Here is a 19,892-nt window from a genome sequence, read left to right as displayed (position 1 = left end):
CCTGTTGCCCAGGCTGGTCACAAACTCCTGTGCTCAAGCAATCTGCCCAACTTAGCCTCCCAAAGTGCTGGGATTACAAGCATGAGCCACAATGCCTGTAAGAAAAATATTTTCTCACTGTATTAAAATAGGGAAGAAGGCCTTTTAATTATAAATAGTATGACACATACTACTTAACAAAATATTACACTTACCATTGCCAAGGAATCTGAAAGAAAAATGCTGTGCTGTGAAAACAAAGTCATCTCAAAGTCTAACTTCAGGAGGTAGATATATATGTGGAATTAGACATATTCCCAAATCACACTAGATACAAAAGTTAATCATTCCCAAGTACCTGACGTGCATGTGGGTTGATCAGGTCGTTTTGAATAACTTCTGAGTCTCCTTAACACAGTTTTTGGGTTGTTCCTTTTTATGACTTAGTGTTTGGGGTTTTCCTCCAGAACCTAAGTTCCTGGGTGGTCAAAAAGCATTTTGTTGAATAGTAGGCCTTCCTGCAGTCCATCTCCTATGCTGTATTTTGCTTTATTTTGTCACCAAGATGGTAATATGGACTCTGCTCACTTCCCTGGTATCTCCTTTATTAAAGATGGCACCTCAAAGTGGTCCGTGGCTTAACCAACAGTTAGAGCTGTTTGTAAATCCCTTATGTCAGGCAGGTTCTTTACCTGCCATAGTTAACCACACCACAGGTGCTGAGACTCAATTATGCCATCAGGATTTTTCCAGCTGGTGGGCAATCCAAGACCACCTTTGGTGGCCTGCATTAATCGTAAGAGAAAAAGCCCCTTTGACTTCCTCCAAGTGATTTCTCCTGTGAGGCAACACCATCAGCATCGTGGATGTTTAGCACAGTCTGATGCAAGTGCTTTGGCAATACACATCATTAGAAGCTTATGTGAAGGGAAATGTCCTTTCCGACACAATTATTTGGGGTGCTTTTGGTGGGAGTGGATCTTCTGTGAAAACTTTTTGACTACTTCCTCCCTCCTCCAAGAGATGTCTTTATGCATTGTGGTCATTGTCAGGGCAAGGGGAGAATGGTTTTACCTCGTTAGTGTAGATATTAGGTGTCCGTTGGATGCAAAGCACAGGATCTCTTTGAAAGTACATGGATTTAAGCAAAGTAGTAATAACCATTGCATTATACAGTGAATACTCAAATATTGCCTGCGACTGCTACCCTTGACTGCCTCACCTTTCCACCTAACTGAAAAGTCTTTGTTGTCATGTCTCTGGAGAGAATAAAGGCATGGTCTTCACAGCTGAGAGCTTGGAACACCACTCCAGTAAGTGCTATACTGTATCCCTCCAAGGATAAATTCTCTTCGGTCTTATAAGATTGTAGAATTAAAGGGACAATAGCTCAGAAAGGCTGCTCATTCCTACATGTGTAATAGGCAAGGCTTGCTACTTTCTCATTTTTTCCACACATTTATTGAAGACCAGCTCTGTGCCAGGTACATGGTGGGGCTAGAAATGCCTGGTTCCTGGTCTCAAGAGCTCGTAGTTTCTGGGGAGAAGTCAAATGCTCGCAAACTGCATACCAAACAAAAGCACAGGGTCTTCTGATACCAATTAATAGGAGATTTAGCCAGATTGAAGAAGGTCTTAATTCAACTGGGGCTAGAAGGAAGAGAAGGTTAATCGGTGAAAGAAGGAACAAAGAGCAGGCTGAGCAAAGGCCCAGGTGCAAGGGAGTGTGGTCTAGAAGGGAAGGGTTGCATTATGAAGGGAACGAGGGTTATGCTGGGCTTGTCTTGTTCCAGATTTTAGACGTCAGAATAACAGGAGACCATTGAAGAGTTTTAACAGGGCCTCCAGTGAGCTGTGTGTGTTCAGGGAGGGAGTGGTGACCAGCTCAGGTTTAAGTTTCTGAAAGATGGTCTCCAGCAACACAGGAGGGCAGACGTGGAGACAGGTGGAGAGAATCTATTTAGGCACAGGGGCCTATCCAGGGCAGCAACTGTTACCATGAAAACCCCTCTTGAACCACGCAGTTCTCATAGTTCATAAGTCCCTAAGCCTGTGTTTACCTTCCTCTTACTGAAACAGTTCATTTTATTTCCAACCTAAATCATTCTGCTTCTCTTCCCTATACCTTAATTAATACATACAGAACACTTCGTACCCAATTTCTTCTGTTAGATAAGGTCCATCATTTACTATTCTACTGGGTTTTCTACAGGTTTACAAATTCCCGCCTTACTAGCCTTTTTTTCTTCCAGATCCTTGTTTCAAACCTAATCTTATTTTTACTTTTTTATGAAGTTGACCGCCTGTTTCTTAAGTTACAGAAGCCTGTCTATGTATTATCCAGTCTTGGCTTGCCATTCCCCACATTTGAGTGTGAAGAAAGGAACTCCTATGATACCCCATTTTTAAAAGCAGTGTTTTTATTTACAAAACTAGTGCATATTTACAATAAAAGATTCAAGCATCAGGAAAGTATAAATATAAAGTGGCATTCTTCCCTGCACCTGTCATTCCCAATCTGCAGAAATAACTATTATTAACAACTTGGTTCATGACATTCCTAGTCTTTTTCTATGTGTGTGGATGTGTGTGTGTGTGTGTGTGTGTGTGTATACAACTGTGTATGTATATGTGTGTGTGTACATACAGCTTTTGTGGAAAAAAAAATGGGCCATTAGTCCTTACTATGTTATGAACTGTTCCTGTATCTTATAAATTGTGGGTATTTCTCCAAGTTAGGAGTATGTATGTGTATATAGATACACACACATACATTAAAATAAAGCCTCTTATACCCAACTCATTCCCATTCTCTGTCCTTCTCTCTCCCGATCTCTCGGATTTGCTTTTTCACGGTTCTCTCTGCCTTTTCCCCATTTCACCTACACATTCCTCTCCCTGTAGCAGGCAGAGTAATTCTTTTAAAATGTCAAACGAAAGGTCAAAGTCCTTACAGTAGGCTCTGAGGTCCTCCAGAACGGGGTTGGCTCCTCCTTTCCTCTCTGGCACAGTCTGAGCCTTAGGGGCCTTGCTCTAGCTGGTCCCTCGCCTGGGACTGCTTTTTCCCCAGATATCCGTGGCTGACTCCCTCGTTTTATTCAAATCCTCACTCAAGTGTTATTCTTTCAGCGCATTCTACCCAGATCACCCTGTTGAAGGTTGCAACTTGATTCCTGTGTTCTACTCTTTTCTCCTCTGCAGCACTCAACACCTTCTAACATGCTGTGTGGTCTCCATGCTTACTCATGATCTCTGTTGTTTATCACCTGCCTGCTCTGTAATCAGGGCCAGCTTTGTGGGCATGCAAGCTGTGCAGTCACACGGGGCTTTGTACTTAGCAGGGCCCTTTGCTTGAGGTAATGCTCTGCTCTCATGGGCTTGAATTTTCAGTAGTTTTTTAATAAGGACCCCCACATTTTCAGTTTGCACCAAGTCTTGCCATTTATGTAGCTGGCCTTTTCTAGAATAAGCTTCTTCATAAGTTTCATGAGGATGAACCTTTGTTCTGAATCTGATGAATTCCAAGGTCCTGGAGTAGTGCCCAGCATATAGTTTGTATACTGAGTAAACAAAAGTACTGTGTTGTCTCTTAATAGTTGCATATTCTAAAGCTGACCACAATTTACTTAACCAGTCCCCTTGGACATGCAGTTGCTATTATAAAAACATGCCGCAGTGAACAACCTTATACTTAAAAACTGGTACCCTTAAGTGGTTTGTTTAAATACTTTTGAAGGGATAAATTGTGACTCCTAATCCTTCTTTGTTTCTGGTGACACCAATGTTACTGAGAATTTGCATTCTTTTATTGGGAGCAGCTGTTTTTAGCAACGTGGTTGCAGTCTATGGGACCTATTTCCCATCAGATGAGAATTGCCAGGCTTAGAGGAGCCACCAACCCAATGGTTCACAGCCTTGGGTGCACACTGGAATCATCTGGGAAGCTTGAAAGGCCCTGATGCCTGGGCACACTTCCAGAGATTCTGACGTAGTTGGTCTGGATGTAGCCTGGGTTTATAAAAGGCCCAAGGTGATTTTAACAGAGAGCCATAGCTTTGTCCATCAGCTTTAACCCTATAGCCTGAGTGGGATTGAATGTGTCTGCTGCTTTCTCTTTTCTTTATAAGGTGTCTATTCTGGCCTCTTTAAGGTTGCAATGATGCAGCAGCTCAAAGAAAAGATGGTGTGAGATTATTTTCTCAAAGTAAACTAGGAAACCTTCCTACTTGCATAAAGTTATTAGCCAAATATGAACATAATGGGCATGTGTATATCAATTATGCATTCTGTTTTATATGCCTGTCACCACTGAATTTATTCACTAATAGGGACAGTTATCCTCAATAAGAACAGGTCAGAAACACCATTATTTAACCAAGATTTAGCTAGAGTATTTTTTCACTGAAATTCTTTTGAGAAATAGTTTATGTTTTTATTTAAATAGAACATGTGGTATGTTAACAAGAGAATATTGAATAGTTAACAATTAGCAGTCATGAAGAGGGAAAATTATTTCTCACAAGTTCTTAGTTTCCAAAGTATCTATGATGCCTCTGCCCCCGTCCCCATCTCTACCCACAACTAATTTTAACAGGCAACTTTGGGGCTGAAAAATAATTGTGTTATGAGTGAAGAAGTGGAGAGTGACGTTCCTATGACCAAAATTACATATAAGCCTTAAAATTTAGGGGAAAATATTGTTGGGAAGATGCTACTGACAAAAAGTGTCATTTACCTAGAAGCTCTAGTATCAATGGAAGCAACTGTAACATTGGTCCAGTCCACTGGCCCAGAATGCACCATTGATATGACCAGCCCTAACTTGAGACCAAAGGAGAAATCAAAACCACATTTGAAACAGTCATGAAATCCAGAACCAGATAGTAACCCTCTTTCATTGGCTGCAGAATGTGGCAAGACTATTGAAAATGTCATCTATCTCTCCATCTATCTATAGCCATCCCTTCCAGGAGGAATTTTATGAGGCATATTTTCCACTTATCCCTTGGAAATTATACCTCAGATGACCTTAACTCATTCCATCGTCTTCTAAAAATATAAATCAGGCCAAAGCAGTTTGTTAACAAAATATGTACCAAATATTATGTTCCAGGCTTGATGCTGCGTCAAAACAAAAGCAATAAAACTTCAACCTTCCTGAAGTTCAGAGGCTGCCAGGAAAGACAGACATTGGATAATTGAGTTAAATTGTGGTAAGAGCTATGGAGTGTATGTGGTGCCCTTGAGTGTCTATAACTGGGGGACTTAATCTGGATAGAACAGAAAAAAGGAGGCAAGAAGGAAGAGCTCTCTCCAAGGAGAAAGCAAGACCTGGGCAAAGGCCTCATGGCCAAGGGTGTGTGTTTTATTCCAGGAGTACAGGGAAGGCCCATGAAACTGAAGCTTTACCAGAGCCACGGGGAAGAAACAGAATCAACTGAAATGTGTCTGTGAGCCTTAGGCAGAAAGACTTACTGCCTATTCCCATAAGGGGAGAAAAGAGAGACCAAAAAACCTTTTTAGTGGGGACCAAGTGACCCTCCCCATTGCTAAAATAAAAAGCAGTGAGTACAGCCCATATTCAACATCTGGATCGTCCTAAAACCTATTAGAATTACCACAGACTATGTGAAAGGAAAATCATATGTTGGTCTCCTTTTTACAAAGAAGTAAAGATTTTATTTATTCTTTCTACACTTGAACTGGGGGTACCTTTGTTTCCAGTTGCTTTCTTTTAACTGGTCTTATTGGAAACTTGTAACGCGGAACACATTTCCTGTAGATAGACGGACAAAATTATTGTACGCTGTCACGGGCCCTGTGGAATCACCCCAGGAGTCTGGGTGTTGATGTTTTCTCCCCTCAACCTATTTCAGTTTTATTTTTGAAATCTATTTCATGGGGGTTATTTTTATTACTTTGGTATATTTTTTCTGGATTGGTTTTTGTTTCACTCTTTATTTTTATTAAAAATGTATTCCCTCTCTCTTCCTGGATTCCGATAAAATGGATGAGAAATTTCACAGGTGAATGCCTGGGTAATTAAAATGTCTCAATCTTCGTTCCTATTAGTGAGCTTTATTTTGGGTTTTGACAAAACGGTTCTTTTCTCTTGCCTCTCCCCAACTATGTCATTGATGATTACACTGAAACAGTGGGAAATGATCTGGTCCATTTATAGAATTTAGACCAGAAGGAATTCCATAATCTCTATGATTTTAAGCTACTTTCATGAGGGGCCAGATGTGGGCGTCACCAAGAACATGATTCAGGCTTTGAGAAGACTAAGAAGAGCAGTTGAGACCAAAATTAAAAAACAAAAACGAACAAAAAAAAACCCTTAATACTTTGTTTTATGATGCAAGTAATGTATACTATATTAGCTTGGTTTTTTTAAAAAATCCAAATAGCGTAAGATAAAAACTCTTAGCCACTCCTCTCCTCAATTCCAGTCTCTTCCCAGAGCTAATCACTGTTGCCATATTGGGACTCTTCTTCCAGACATGTCAGTGTATCTGCTAATGCACAAACATATGTGTGTGCGTTCGTGTGTGTGTGTGTGTGTGTGCATGTGTGTATGTTTTGTCTGTGGGGTTCTAAAATTACAAGTGCATAATAATGTACCTATTGTTCAGTGGTGTTATTTTCTTTCACTTAATTCATATTTTGGATTTGTGCCTTTTTTTAAACTACTAAATAGTGCAGTCATCCCTTGGTCTCCATGGGGGGCTGGTTCCAGGGTCCTCTGCAGATACTAAAATCTAAAGATGCTCAAGTTCCTGATACATAATGGTGTAGTATTTGCATGTAACCTACATCCTTCTATATGCTTCAAATCATCTCTAAATTACTTATAATACCTAATACAATGTAAATGCTATGTAAATAGTTACACTGTATTATTTAGGGAATAATGACAAGAAAAAGGTCTGTACAAATTCAGTGTAGACAATTGTTTTCTCGACTATTTTTGATCCATGATTGGTCAAATACACAGGTTTGAGGGCCGACTGTATTGGTTAGCTAAGGCTTCCATAACAGAATGCCACAAACTGTGTGGCTTCAATGACAGAAATGGATTTTCTCACAGTTCTGGAGACTGGAAGTCCAACATTAAGGTGTTGGCAGGTTTAATTTCTGGTGAGGGCCCACTTGCTGACTTGCAGATGGCCACCTTCTCACTGTGTCCTCATGTGGCCTTTTCTCTTTCTGCATACCCCTGGGGTCTTCTCCTCTTCTTAAAAGGACACCAGTCTTATCACATTAGGACCTTACCCACATGACCTCACTTAACCTTCACTGCCTCTTTTAAAAGTCCTGTCTTGAGATACAGTCACATTGGAGATTAGAGTTGTAACTTACGAATTTGGGGGGTACATAATTTAGTATGTAGCAGATGGTACATATCTTCTATACTTTAGTATATTGAACTTTGTCTGCCATGGGATAAATTCCTTTACCTTATTTCTTAAAAAACTTAATATAGTATGATTTTGCCTCCTTGGTCTAAAAGTATTTAAGATTTCCTTTACCTCCAAGGCTAGGGGGAGGCAAGAGAGAGGTAATGGAGACGGGGAGGGATGGTGGGGAGAGATTGATTTTTTTAAGGCTAATGTCCAATTACTCATTCTCAATAGCCCACAGGGTTTTCAGCTGCTTCTCTGCCTGCTAAGCTACAAAGTGGGAGAATTTGGCATTTGAGGATCCAGCGTTGGAGGAGGCAGGCAAGGCCAGAAATGTCCTGTGTGGGCTGCAACCTTCCTTGAAAATTAGCATTGCCAGTGGGAAGCCTGAGGAGATTTAAAAAGCTGTGGGCCCCAGGCAGACAACCCCAGTTCTGTTTCCAGTCGCTACACAGACTGAGTTGTCTGGGTGAACAGCATCCAGTTAACAAAATGCAATGTTCACCAGTCTGTGCATCTTTAAAGGATCTTCTGTGTGCTGGCTCACCAAATCCCCTATGTCATGGGAAAATCTGAAATTCTCTGTTCAACTGGATCAGAGTAATGGCTCAGGGAAGACAAAAATTTTTTTTTATAATCTACAGGGGCTCTCTGGATATGTGCAATACTGGAGTGAAACACTCAGACCTCTTGTCTAAGCTAGTGGTTCTCAGGGGCAATTTTGCCCCCAGGGTACAGTTAGCAATATCTGCAGACATTTTTTGTCACAACTTGGGGAAGAGGGTGGTGTGCTACTGGCATACAGTAGGTAGAGGCCAGGGATGCTGCTAAACACCCTACAGTGCACAGGACAGCCTCCCACAGTGAGGAATGAGCCAGCCTGTATTAGTCCATTCTCACACTGCTATGAAGTAGTGTGAGAATTACCTTCAAGTTACCTGAGACTGGGTAATTCATAAAGAAAAGTGGTTTAATTGGCTCACAGTTCCACTGGCTGGGGAGGCCTCAGGAAACTTACAATGATGGTGAGAGGCAACTTCTCACAGGGTGGCAGGGGAAAGAATGAGAGCCAAGCAGAGGAAGCCCCTTAGAAAATCATCAGATCTCATAAAAACAGCATGGAAAAAAACCATCCTCATGATTAAATTATCTCCACCTGATCCCACTCTTGACATGTGGGGATGACTACAATTCAAGGTGAGATTTGGATGGGGACACAGCCAAACCACATGAAACCCCAAGTGCCATCAGTGCCCAGGTTAAGAAACTCTGTTCTGAGCCAAATGATAAAGATCTGTTCTGAACAATATTCTCCCTTGCATTTAGGAGAATAATTTCGAAGAATGTTGACATCTTAATTTTGCAGAAGATGTAATTTTAGGTAAGTCGGCATTCCTCCGAAATTGCTGATTTGAATGCTGCTTTGAAACAGTGGGTATCTCAGTAAGCGATTTCCTTTTCTATGTTTCAGATGGCTACTGAGGCAGTCTTCAATCTATTAGTCATAACATACAGGATTCTTGGAGAACAGTTTGTGAAATCCGAAGCCATTCTATGTTTGGTTACATTTTCAGTTGTGTTACTTCTCACTATCAAGTGGCCTTATTTAAATTTCAGCCACCACTAAAGCTTTACTTTGAATTTAATAATAATGCACACCTCACAAGGTGTTACGGCAAATAATTAGTTAACTTTGGTAAGGTGCTTTGAAGATAGAAAGTCCACTCTGAGTTCTATTACAAGTAGGCAAATTAGGCAACTTTTAACCCTGAATAACGGCTTTGATCCTGCCTGCCCTCTCACATACCTGAGCAGTTTAGTAGGAGGAAGGATATTGGAGTAAGCAGTCATGGTCAGCAGTGGAAAATAGCTATCATTTGTGATAGCTATTTTCTGATTATTTTAATGGTGAGATGAAGAGGAAAACATCCCAAGGGAAATTAATATCCCTTAGTAGTGATGGAAGACTTCAAGTTATTACTCCTGAAACCCCAATAGGTAAACTAGATAAATGGTGTATTCTCTCACTCATATTTATTCATTCATTCTGTCTCTTCCTCCCTCTTTGCCTTCTTACTGCCCCTGCCCTTTTGCCAAGAGGAAAGCATGATTACCAGACTCTGCTGAAACTCTATCGAGTAAACCACAGGTTACATTCAGGAAATCTTCATTTTCTGTTCAGCTTCTATCTTTTAACTCCTCTAAAGGTTTCCTCCCTTTTCCTTATTACCATCACCATTGTTACTGTCATCATCATCTTGTATTTGCACAGCCCTTTGCAGTTTGAAAAAAAAAAATGAAGTCAAAAAGCACCTCCAGTGTGTCAGGCACTGTCCTGGGACTCCATCTAATCCTCAGAACACCTATTAGGATGGGTAAAAATTATCTCCTCTTTACAGATATGATAACTGAGGTTCAGAGACTACTATGAAGACCATGGTCACTGAGCTGGGAAGTGATGCTGGGATTGCTAGTTCTAAAGTCGGTGTTGTATTGTTTCCGGAAGCTTAAGCTAAAAGAAATTTCACAGCACCTTGTTTTTCATCTGACTGTTGTCCTCATGGGAGACTAGTAGGGAAGGTAGCATCTTCTCTGCTTTTCAGATAAGGAAAGAGAGGAGTAAAAGGGTTTGCTTGCCAATACCAAGTTAGCTGGTGCCTCGCCTCGCTCACCGCTCACACATGCCTCACCTCCTGCAATTTGGCTTCCACATCGCACCCTGGTGGCCCTCAGCCATCAAGGCTACCGGTCCTAACAGACAAGTCCGGTACTGCCTTTCCTCTCTTCCCTTTCTGCAGCCTGGGCACAGGAGACCACTGCCTCCTGGAATCTCTCCCCTTGGCTTTGACATTTCCTTTCTTCCCCTGTGCTGGGTCCCCTCCCTTTGATTTCTCCTGGTCCCTCTGCCCCCTTTATGCACTGATGCCTCCCCAGGAATCCCTCTTGGGCATTCTTTTCCACTTTGATGATTTCATCTATTTCGATTGTTTAGATCAGTGGTTCTAACCTTTGCTGCATATTAGAATCACATGGGGATCTTTCTAACTTCTGGACTGCACCATAGACTAACGGAGAATCTCTGATCATCAGTATTTTTGTTTTTTCCCCGTGTCTTTCCTGTGATTCCAAAGTGCAATCAAGTGTGCAAACCAGAGGCAGACTCATCTCTTCCCTCAATACGATATCTACATCTCCACATGCTTACTCTGTCCTGCAGACACTTTAAACTCAGCACATTCAAAGAGTAGAGTTGTCAGATTTAACGGGTAAAAATACAGAAGGCTCCGTTACATAGGAATTTCAGATAAACAACAAATCATTTTTGAGGGTATGTCTCAAGTATTGCATGGTGCTGTCTGGAAGTTTAAAATCTCTCCCAGGTGATTCTATTCTGCAGCAAAGTTTGGAACCACTGAGCTAATCCATGGAAACAGGTGAAATACTTTTAGGTTAAGCATATCCCAAGTATTGCATGAGGCATACTTACGCTAAAAAATGATTTGTTGTTTATCTGAAACTCAAATGCAACCGGGCCTCCTGCAATGAATCTGGAAGGCCTCCCAAAGAGAAAATTACCTCTCTTGGAATTGCCTCTCTGCCTCTGCCCAGTAGCTCAGGGAAAAGCTTTACCATCCTATCAACCCAGTGGTGAACTTCAGAGCCTTCTTTAACCCATTTCTTTCTCATTCACCCTTGCATACAATCAATCACCTTTGACCATCCCTCTGCAATCCTGAAATGCTTTGCAAATCTTTCCCTGTCACTCCTTTGCCAGTGCCCATGCCATTGCTGTAAGTCTGCTCTCCTCTGCCATCTCATTTTTTGGGGGATTATGTTAAGTTTGTACCTGGATCTCTTTGCCTCTGCACTTTCCTCTAACAATCCAATTTTCATGATTGAGCAAAATAACCTTTTAAAACACATCTGATCATGGCACCGTTCCCCATAAAAGCTTCTGATGGCCACTCATTGCTGAAAGACAGGGCAGCCATGTGCCTCACAGATCAGACTCTAACTCACCCCAGCTCCAGGCCTCCAGTCCTAGAACACAGCCTGGCTCTTTCCTGCACTTTGGCTTCTGATTGGTCTGGACCACCTCACAAAATTCTGCCCATTCAAGGCCAGACAAAAACAAAATAAAAACCAACAAAACCAAATCCACCTTGGAGTCACCCTTTTCACTTTCTGATATATTAGTTATTCCTGTGAACCCTTCCTTCCTTATAATTCTTTCCAGCTGCCACTCATTTTCCCCTTTCTCACCACGAATTCTCTTTCGAGATCTCAGCATCTTGCACCTGGGCTCATGACATAGCTTTCTGGTCGGTCTCGCTGCTTCTACGCTTGCCTCTGCCTCGTGTGGGACTTCTGAAGCAGGTAAGATCTTGTCACCTATGTGCCTATGTGGGCCCTTCCTATGTTGTTACACCTACTTCCCTTGCTGGTATGGCCAGCAATTGTTTAGAATACACTGGCTGGACTTCCATTTAATGGCCAGGATCTGAGCTGCACTGCCTGTGAGCTTTCTCTGGCTGGTGGAGCCAGGTCTCATGCAGCCAGGAGGCTGGCAGTGCTCAGCTGCCCTCAACCCATGATCGACAGACCTCGGGTGGATGAGCTGCACTGTTTTTCAGAGTTCCCCAACAGGGTTAAGCACAGTTGCCCACAGGGGTGATTTGCTTGTTAACATCATTCATTGGCTCCGTCTGTTCTTCCTGTATTGGCATTTACTGGGCTCACCTTCCAAATTAGCAATTTGCCCTCAAATCCTTTTGACTCAGAGCCTGCTGCTTGGGGCCTCCAAACTAAGACACTGGTAAAGTAAACTTCTCAGTGTGTTAGACCATTCTTACCAATGTGCTTGATGAGTGGGAGAACATACAAAACTGAAGAACTGTACGGAATCAAGAGAATAAATGACTTTTCACGATACCATAAGGCTGACCTTCTCTTTTCCTCATTCTTATTGAAACCTATTCCTGAAACTGGAGAGAATTCCTACGATAAGCTCTTTTGAGGTATGCCTGTGTGACTCCCAACAACCCCTTCAGCGCCCGGTTCGCCCACAAAGGAAGGGTCCTGGGAACCTTGTTTACAGTCTCTGACCCTGGCCATAGATATAGAACCAGAGTGGACTTTATTTGCTAAGCTGGGCAAATAAAGACTGATCTCAAAGGGATATGGAGTTAGGATAAGACAGTTTAGCTCAATCCCACCTGAAAAAAATAAAACAGAAACAATGAAACAGCCATTTTCCATCACACAGTAATTACCACCTGGGCTAAAGCTAGTTTACACAGATAAAAATAAAGCAGACAGAGACGAGAGGAGGAAGGTACTCACTCTCTTGGTCCCTGGTCGCTTTGCAGCCCCTTCCTAAAGCTCAGCTGGATGTCTGTCCGTGGCTTCTGAGAGAAAACCTGTATCCTTGTGATGTGTTTTTATTTTTCTTCCTCCTTAGCTGGCTCAAGTTGGTTTCTGTTACTTGCAGCCAAGGGGTTCTAATAAATACTGTTTCCATGGAGCTTGCTACAAAAGAAATGAGACATCTTTGATGTGCTTTCCTGGTGGAAGATTTTTGTTCAGACTACTCGGATGTCCAACAATAAGCATCCAGTGCCCAAAGGAGCTGCCTGAAGGAAGGTAGGGAGCACAGTGCGTTGTTTTTGTTTCTCGACAGGCTTTTGTTTTTTGTTTGTTTGTTTGTTTTTTCTTCTTTTAATTTGACCATACAACTGGAGTATTTTGGTGCCATTTGGCTTCGTAAGATGTCTCTGTTAAGTCCCAACACTGGGACATAGGCATAACCTGTAACAATTATCCTTAAAACTATAAAACACTTCTCTTAAGCTTGTTAAATATGGGAAAATGAGCAATGCCGTCTTTCGACTATCTTAAAAATGTAATGTATCGGAACACAGGTTTTCAAAGAATCCACGTCAATCAGATAATTCTGTCACCCTCCCTCTGCTTAAGTGGTATTCCTGTCCTGAAAGCATGCCAGTAATGAGATGGTGTTGTAGTGGTCAAGCTGGTAGATTGGCTGCACTGATGACTCCAGTTAAGGGCTTCTCTGTATTCATTCTTTTCATCCTGAACCTTTAGAGTCCTGTTTCAATGCAATTCTGGGCTAACCTTGTGACTTACCGTAGACAAAAGAAAGCAGAGGAAATGAGAGCATCACTGTTCTGGTTCTAAGTCTCAAAAGGTCTTGTACACTTCGCTTGCTCTCTGGCACAGTTGGTCTTGCTCACTCTTAGACTCCAGCCATGCCATGAGAAGAATCCCTGGCTAGTGTGCTGAGGCATGAGAGACCAGGTGGAGCAGAACCCAGTCATTCCAGTCAAGGCGGTCTGAAACCAGCAAGCCCTACCCAACCTACCACTTGACTACACATGCTTGGGCAAGCCCAGTCAAGATCAGCAAACCAGGCCAGATTAATCCAGGTAATCCATAGACTTTGGAGAAATGGTTGTTATTTTGGGCTACAAAGTTTTGGAGGTGATTTATTACACAGCCCTATTGTAATAACAAGCACAGCTGATATATCACCAGATACTTATTCTGTTGGAATTTCAAATGCCTAAATCCCTAACATGAAACTTGAAAAAAAAAGATACTTTTTTTCAGATGTCTATAGATAGAACTGTAATAGTTCTGTCTACAGGTATTATGATAGAATTTTTAACAAACCTATTGAAAGCTGTTTTGTGTGTGTGTGTGTGTGTGTGTGTGTGTGTGTGTGTGTGTGTTTTCTGAGATGCAGTCTCACTCTGTTGCCCATGCTGGAGTGCACTGGCATGATCTCACCTCGTTGCAACCTCTGCCTCCCAGGTTCAAGCAATTCTCCTGCCTCAGCCTCCCAAGTAACTGGGATTACAGGTGAGCACCACCACATCCAGCTAATTTTTGTATTTTTAGTAGAGACGGGGTTTCATCATGTTGGCCAGGAGGATCTTTAACTCCTGACCTCAGGTGATCCACCCATCTTGGCCTCTTAGAGTGCTGGGATTACAGGCATGAGCCACCATGCCTGGCTGGAAGCTGTATTCTAAATGATTGACTTAATGGGGGCTATACAATGTACCCCGAAGTCACTACAAAATCTTCTAAAAGATTAATCCTCTAGAGCAGAAGCAAGTGGGCATCTATAGCCCATGGGCCAAATCCTAGCCATGGTGTTTTTGTAAATAAAGTTTTATTGGAACACAGTCACACTTGATGATTTACATATTGTCTGTGGTTGCTTTTGTACTGCAACCTTAGAGTTGCATAATTGGGATAGACTGTACAGCTGCAAAGTCTAACATATTTATTTTCTGGCCCTTCATTTAAAAAGTTTGCCAACCCCTGTTCCAGAGAATCTGAAATTAGGGTTCCATGTGCTAATAATTGGAAGAGATGTGTTGTATGGATTAAGCTGGCCAGGGAAGAGAAAACAATGATTTCAAATGAAAAACAAAAACCTGAATTTGCAGGAGTAGATGCTCTTAATGGCAGCTATCCACTTGAGATGGAGATGTTTTGCACAGAGGCACGTGGGTGCAGCATGCTCCATGGACAGTAAGCAGGAGGTTACTTAGTTAATGACCAATAGCAATTTCTCAGCTCAACAACAGGAATCCCAGTTTGCTCTAAATATAAACTTCACCCTTAAACTCCTTAAAAATCACTTTTTTTCTGTAGTTAATAGCTCAGAGTATGTAATCTTTCTCCCTGGAGTGTAACTTTTTTTTGGAATGTAAGAAACCCTGAGAGAAAAAAAATTATAAATAGATTTGTTTCACTTAACTCTGCCACAGATTTACTGCTTAATAAATAAAGGGAGAGTCATGAAGATTAACCAAGATTCTCAGGGACACTGGATTCCAGATACCAAAATAATTTCTCTTATCAACTCTCATATTTCAGAAAACAATTGGGGGCAAACATGTACAGGTGAATGACGTAGATAAAATTTTTTGGCCAGGTATGGCGACTTACGCCTGTAATCCCAGTACTTTGGGATGCTGAGGCTGGTGGATCACTTGAGGCCTGGAGTTTGAGACTAACCTGGGCAATACGATGAAACCCTGTAGCTACTAAAATTACAAAAATTAGTGAGGCATAGTGGCATACACCTGCAATCCCAGCTACTTGGGAGGCTGAGGCACGAGAATAGCTTGAACCTGGGAGATGGAGACTGCAGTGAGCCAAGATCATGCCACTGTACTCCAGCCTGTTTGGCAGAGTGAGACTCTGCTTAAAACAAAACAAACAAACAAAATTCTACTTAAATTTGTCTTAGTTGAAATGTATGAGAGAGATGCATACTTTAAATGAGCAGCTCATAAGCCTGTGTAAAGTAAATCGTGTAAGTCACTTTATGCTGTGATTGTCCAGGCCTGTGTGCTGTTCCCTTCTTCTTGCCCCTTTGACTGACCCTGGCCATGGGTCCAGCATTGTATAAATGCCCCACCTGAAAGCCGAAGGAGCACTTCAAAGTAGAATTGCCCAAGAAGACAGCCAGTTCCTCCACCCGAACCTGTTTTTGCTCACTTCTCCCTAGCCCTGTTTAATGGCAGCACGCCCACCAAGTTGTTCATGCTCAGTCCTAGACACTTCCTTGCCTTCTGCTCCTTCTATATCCCAATGCAACACATCATCAGAGTCTGTCAGTCCTTCACTGAAGCAGAATCTAAAGCTGGCAACGTCTCCAAATCCCCATTGCTGTTATCACAGTCTATAGTGTGAGTGTCCCACTTTGATGCCTGGGCAAGCCCTGTAAGTGGTCCTATTGCTTCTGTTCTACCTGTTCACTTCTCTGCACAGCAGCCAGAGTGAGCTTTTCAAGGTGTACATCAGGTCAAATCCTTTTCCTGCCCCAACCTTCCAGTAGTTTCTCTTGCCACTCCGATTCCAAACCTCTCACCGCCATCTACAAAGCCCTGTGTGAGCTGGCCCTCACTACTTCTCTGACTTCTTCCTTTGACCATTTTCTTCTCCTCTGACTTTGGCAGTCTAGGTGCTCTCAACTTCTTCCTGCTCGTCCAAATCACCCGGCTTATTCCCACCTACATGCCTTTCATTGGCCCTTCCTTCTACCTGGAAGGCTGGCTCTTTGCTTCTCTCTCTTACTCTACTCCCAGTGGTTCTCAGCTGGAGTGCCCCCATAGGGGATACTGGGCAGTGTCTGGAGACATTTTTGGTTGTCACATCTGGGACAGGGGGGTGTTACTGGCTTCTAGTGGGTAGAGTCCAGGGATGCTGCCAAACATCCTACGTTGCACAGAACAACTCCCATAATAAAGAGTTTTCTGGCCTTTTATCAGTTGTGCAGAGGCTGAGAAGCCCTTCCCTGTTGAATTTTCTGCTCAAATATTTTCTCTTCTGAGAAAACTTTTTCCACCCACTCTTTCCAAAAAGGGCTTTTCCCCTCTTCTTCCTCTATTACTCTGTAGTTCCTCATCCAGTTTGACACTACCTAGAATTTGGGCATATAGTTCTGTTTTTTGTCTCTCATCCCCAGTCGAATGTAAGCTTCCTGAGGGCAGGAGCTCTGCCTGGTTTGCCACTGTTATTTGAGCATCCAGACCAATATCCAGCACATAGTGGGCCTTCAATATATGCCTACCCCTCTCTGAGACTTGGAGGGGTTAGGTCACACAAGGCTAGGAAGAAGGCAAGCCACTGGCTTGTCTATCAGCTCTTTTAAGCCACTGAACATATGCATATAATCCAAAGAAAAGCTTTGTGCTAGTTAAGAAAATGCAAATTTAAGACAATTTCCCTAGCATTCTTTTTCCAATTTTCTGTGCTTTCCCCATGCTCTGTTGCCAGTCCCTCCTATGTAGAAATTCTTTTTCCATTAAAATCCAGATACTCTCACCACTCCCACTTCCCTGCCAAATACTTACTTCTTGAACACCTCTGATTTCTCTTCCCAATTCAGACACGGCTACAAATACGGTGGAAATGCCAGGCAGCCTGAAGCCTGATGACACATGAGCTATCAGCAAACCCCACTGTCAATACTGGATTGATGGCTTGCATAACCTTGCTTTCTCTGCAGCTTTCCCCTCAGAGACAAAATTGCCAGTCGCCTTCAGCACCAACTTGGCAATAACAGAGGAAGCCTTGAAATGATTATCCTAATTTAAAGACAGCATGAATTCCTGGCTCTTTTTTAGGAATGTAAAATTGTGAGTGTCCTTTGTTCTTGCAAAAGTGGTGTACTTAAAAAAAAGTCATTTAGGTTGCCTTTTTGACTTTTCTGAACTTAAAGATTACTTCAAGTCTTATTTTTCAAAGACTTGGCATTTCTGTATTTTAACACTGGACATTTTAACTTCAGGCTTTGAATGTTTCTGTAGATTTTTTCTATTCCATTTCACCCCTGCTCCCCCAGCTCCCTCCTCCCCACATTCATCAATTGACTGCTCATTTCTTATGCTGAATAAATAGCCATCATCACCATGCAGATTGACAGAGGATGGCTGGTTGTCAGAGGGAGCCCCCAGCTGGACACCCCCTGGGTTGCAAAATGAAGGATGCCACTCTCTCCTTGCAAGAAGGTCTCAGACTTTTGCTGTGGGCTTGCCTTTTTGCCCTTATCAAAAGTGGTGTGCTTTTCACTGCTCCAAAGCCTGTTCCTCAATGAATTAATTTCTTGGCAACCACCATGGTGTGCAGCTGAGCACTTCAGTTTCTCATTTGGGATTTCCTGTCAACCTTGACCTCCCTTGGCTCTTGCTGGGAAAGTAGCCTACCGACTAGCCTGATTCTAGCTTCTCTTAGGCTGAATTACTCCTTTCTTACGAGACAAGCTGCATTTGTTCCCACTCCATAATCCCTCTGAGGTCTTCGACTTGAGAGAAGCCCTGAAGCTCTTTGAATCACATTTGAGCAGCAGTTGTGTTGGCTGCAAAATTTAAATTAGCCAAGCCCAGGAGAAAGTGACTAAGACAATTAATGTTTCAAGGAAGTAGTATATATGGGACATGAGGCAGTAGGTCACAGAGTGGAAAGAATTCAAGCTTTTGTAAGTAGTTGGCTCAAATTTGATTCAAATGCATATACACTGTGTAATCCACTGTCAGCCACTGAACCTCTCTGGGCTTTAATTTTCCCACAAAATGGGATGTACACTACCATTTTAGAGTTCGTGGAAGGATTCAGAATAGGGTATGAATAGTGCCTACCAAAGTGATGGAATCTTTTTTATTTTATTTTATTTTTTTTTTTATTTTTATTTTTCTGAGACAGTGTTTCACTTTGTCACCCAGGTTGGACAGTGGTGCCATCATCACTTACTGCAGCCTTGAACTCCTGGGCTCAAGCAATCCTCACACCTCAGCCTCTTAAGTAGCTGGGACTGCAGGCACATGCTACCACACCTGGCTAATTTTTAAATTTTCTGTAGAGGTGGAATACGACCATCTTGTCTAGGCTGTTCTCAAACTCCTGGGCTCAGGTGATCCTCCCAGCTCAGCCTCCCAAATTGCTGGGATTACAACAAAAATCTTAAATATGGCTTATTACTCTCTGTGAAAACCCCGGGCTAGGGCTTATGTTTCCATATAAATTCAGTCACAAGTGGGTTCTAATCAGATTTCTTTTAGTACCTATGTCTGTGACCTGAGGGCATATACTTCCCTTCCCTGGGCCTCTGAAATGCTACTCATTAAGGAATCTGAGATGTCTTTTTAGTGGGTGTACACTAACGTGAATCCCCTCAACCTCATGGCTTTGTTTGTGGTAAACTGTTTGGGTGGTTGACTGATTTTCTAGCCTCATTCGGTGAGCACTCTGAGCCTGGCTGAGGTTGAGTTGCCTCAGCCCAGCCTGTTCTCCTGGGCACCTGCTGAAGAACTGTTATAACTGGCTTTGAAAAACAACAGCCCTTACATTTGTGTTGAGCTTTAAAGCTTTGTAAGGTGGCATGAAAATAAAATGTCTCATTTATAATCCCTTATAAACCTGAGAGGTGAATATGACCATTTTGTGCCCATTTTGTAGGTGAGTAAACTGAGGCCTTGGAGTATAATAATTTGCCCAAGCTTGGACAGTTAGGGGATTAAAGCCAGATTTCCCACCCCACTGGCCTCTTCAATACAGCGTACATGTGGTGGTCTCCACTTTCAGACTGAGGGATGCCTTGGCTCCAGGGGCTCAGAACCGTCTGACACTGTGCTGATATTTAGCCTCCATTAAACCATTGCCTCTTCAAACCTGAGTAGTTTCCCCTTGTTTCCAACTTGCAGTCAGTAATAGCTTTTCAACAAAGGGCCTGGATGCCTTTTGAGAGAGCATGAATGGATAATAATGATGGCGATGATGAGAATAATAGCGTCTAATGTTTATTCAGGACTTTCAAAGGCACGGTGGTAAGTGCTCAACAAAAGTGACTTTATTTAACTCATTTAAGAAGCTTCATAATGCGGAAGAGCTTCCGTGCAGAAACTTGTGTCTCTATTCCTATGTGATGAAAGGGAAAACTAAGACTTAGAGAGGCAGGGTCACTTGTCTAGT

Source organism: Saimiri boliviensis, chromosome 8, assembly GCF_048565385.1.
Source record: "Saimiri boliviensis isolate mSaiBol1 chromosome 8, mSaiBol1.pri, whole genome shotgun sequence".
In the NCBI taxonomy this organism is placed as follows: Eukaryota; Metazoa; Chordata; class Mammalia; order Primates; family Cebidae; genus Saimiri; species Saimiri boliviensis.
This window is presented reverse-complemented; position numbering follows the sequence as displayed.